The sequence below is a fragment of the Carlito syrichta genome, unplaced genomic scaffold (assembly GCF_000164805.1).
Source record: "Carlito syrichta isolate Samal-C Ts95f unplaced genomic scaffold, Tarsius_syrichta-2.0.1 Scaffold128134, whole genome shotgun sequence".
Classification (NCBI taxonomy): Eukaryota; Metazoa; Chordata; class Mammalia; order Primates; family Tarsiidae; genus Carlito; species Carlito syrichta.
The window spans coordinates 10,312-13,748 of record NW_007072230.1 but is presented as its reverse complement, the minus strand read 5'-3'; positions in this window follow the sequence as shown (position 1 = coordinate 13,748).

Below are 3,437 nucleotides of genomic sequence, written 5' to 3'. Positions count from 1 at the left end.
ACAAAAAATAATCAGTTTAAAAACTATACTTGTCAAGTGTGAGAAGAAATAAACTCCCAAAAATATCATCGCATTTTAAGTTGTCATCATTGTAGTCCAGTGACTATAGGAACAATGATACTGCCATGTACTGAGTCCTCATCACCTATTTTAACGACAGTAGAGGAAAATGTATGTATTCTTGGGTTGTCATAGAAGCTCAGTTTGCATTTAGACCAATAAGTTGTACCAAATGTCAAACAATGTTAGTGACTAACATGACTTGTGAGTAAAAAATAAGCCAGGTGTGTTTCTATAAGCTTTTCTGTTACCACCAGAATCAGCTTCTTGAGCATCTAGATAAAAATATTCCATATTTCCATACATTTGCTCTTTGTTAATTGCATAAATTTGTTCATAGATGAATAAGAAGCAAAGCAGAAAAAGGTAGCAAGCAAAGGAAACAAATGATATCCCCATATGCCTCATGTTAAATATAAGACCAAGGGGAGGTCTGGTACTTCCGGGTATATTATCATGGATAAATGCTGTACACTGGGTATACATTTTGCTAAGTGTTGTTTGAAAGGTATACATTTTTGTATCCCTTTTAAAAATTGAGCTTAGAGTTTGAATAACAAAGTAATTACTTCCAAAAGGCAGGTCTGTTTTCTCATTTGAGAGCTAAATAATTTAAAAAAAATTTTTTTGTTATGTCTTGGTTTTTTGATTAACCACAAAGGCATTATTTGCCTTGTCTTGTCTGAGAGATTATGTGATTACCTTTGAGATAGTTTCCCAATAGAGCTTGGCATAAGAACTCATCCTGGTTGAGACGAGCCAGGAGTGTTTTGCCACCAGATGGAAGCCAGCAGTAATCAGCGAAGTCAGGTTCCTGTCATCAGGTGCAAATCACCCAGATAATGAAACTCCCTTTTGTACACAGTGCACCACTTCCAGAAAGCATTAGTTCATATTGGCTAATTTTTGCTCTGCATGTGTTCTCTCAACCTGATTATGTTATTTTCTTGGTAAAAGATGAGGTGTTAGGATCAAAATGTTAGACTCAAATGACATGTTTTCTATATTAATAATCCTTAGGTCATTGCCATATTCAGAACTGTATTAGATAATAACATTTAAAAAGCTCATTTTCATTCTGAATGCCCAGTTTTATTAACTGTTGAATTTCACACCACCAGCTCTTATCCCTATATCAACTGCCTACAGAAAGCACAGAAACTTAATTATTGACAGACTAAATATTTGCATCGTGTGGAAACCAGAATATTCCATAATTTAAGAATTTAGCAAATATTTTCCCTAAAGCTAGATTTTATATTTTATTGTGAACTGCATTTTAAAATAGCAGTATAAAATTTTCAGACTGCAATTGGGATGCTTTATCCTTTTTGAGGTCTGAACACGAACTGTTTGCTCTTTTATTTTTTGAAAGTGTTTAATCTTTGTCCACTTTTGCCATTTCTGATTTCATTTGTATGAAATATCAGCTTGCAAATTGGTGAGCTGCTACCCACTATTTTCTTTCAATGTATGAGTAATTTCTATGTCATGTGGATGCATTTGTAAAAGGCCACATAAGGTTATTCTGTGCATAAGAATCTTGTTTAAGAGCGTCCATGGTCAGATTTTAGTTTCTTTTATTATCTGCAGTTTTCTGCAAAGAATGTACTTGATTAACATCTCATTTGATGTAAACCAATTGCTTTGTTTTGCAGTGGCAGACTTCTCTAGGGAACTGCAAGCTATCATATACATATCTTTTGAGAAATAGAAAGTGCTATAAAAAATACTGTTATTATTTTCTTAGAGCTTTATATGACTTTCATTTTAAGAATTTCCTCTGGGAAGACCTCCAAGTTATTAAGTATCATGGAGACAACTCTGCTGGGTCAAGGTTTTCAAATCTAGTTTTTGTGTATCAAAACAAGCCTTTTGGAAATGGTTTCTATTCCTGAGAGTGATGGGGAAGGAGTTTTTTTATGCTATTCTGATGATCAGTCCATTCAAAAGCCGCGTTTGTGAAAAGGGCACGAGTTAAGAAACAGAAGATGGAGGTCAAGGCTCTGCTTTGCTACTTCTCTTCTAAATCAATTTTTGCAAATCATTGAGCATGTTTAAGACTTTCCACAACTGTAAAATGAAGATGAATATACTTCCTTGACTTCACTGTTGAAATTAAAAATAATCTTTGATTATTTTTGGCTATTATTTAGATTTATTTATTGGTGTGTTGCTTTTCATCAGAGAATTGCGCACCCAAACTGCATTGTTTTAAAGTTACTTTTACTGAACTGCACTTTGGGATCCATTAGCCAAATTTGAGAGATGATGTAAAAAATTCAAACTCTTTTCTATTTGCTTTACTGTAGAAAAGTAATTGAGAAATTTTTTTTTAAATGAGTACCTAGGGACATGACACATTTTTCTCAGGATATCTCTATTACTTTTAAACAACAGCTTTCTATATTTTTTCAGTCATATATAACTGATTATGTTTTCCCCTTTACACTTGCTTCTAGGCAACTCTGAGTAAAATCCATGGTTTATATCTGGCAAAATATACATGACTTTTTGATATGTAATTAACCTCATCACTGTTTTCAACATATTCCTGTTTTGGCCATATTTTTCTTTTCTTTACAATTTTCTCATTTTTTTTTCTTTTCATATGCTACTTGTTTTTCAAAAACTACATTATTTTTGGAATGTGCTGATACTATATTTAAATATAGTAAAAATATACTATTTTAAATATAAAAATAATTTCTTCTATCAGATATTTGGGGTAGATAATAACAATTGCTAGCATATATTAAGCCCTTACTGTGTGCTAGGCCCTATGATATGCCTGTTATCTCATTTTTTTTTAACCCAAAAGGTGTTATTTCCTATACTTTACAAATGAAGGAACTAAGGCTTGGAGAGACAGGTCAATAGACTCATATAGTGGCTCTCCAGTAAATGGTGGGAACATAATTCTGGTGTAGATTTGTCTGACTCCAAAATTCATGTTGATCATTCATTACATTGTACTGCCTTTTAGTATAGCAAAATGATATACAAATGGCTATCATTACTGCTGTTGTAGAATTATTACCAAAGGTTTTTGATGTAGTAGAACATTTCATTTTTACTGAGAGCAAACACAAAAACACAATTTTTAAAAAGAGCCTTAAGTCTCTATTATTCATATCTTTCCTTGACAACTTGATAGAACAAGTGTTTTGCCACATCTTGCCTTTACTGCCAAGAATGATTTAAGGTCTGTCTCCATATGTGACTTCGTGTAAAACCCAGGAGAAATGTATGCCTCTTACTGGCATATGGGGAAACACATGCAACAATCCTCTTTTAGAATGTAGCAAATAGTTCCTGGCACTTTCTAACAATCTTCTGCCATGCTTTGTTCCTTCAAGTTGTGCTTCAAATGCCTT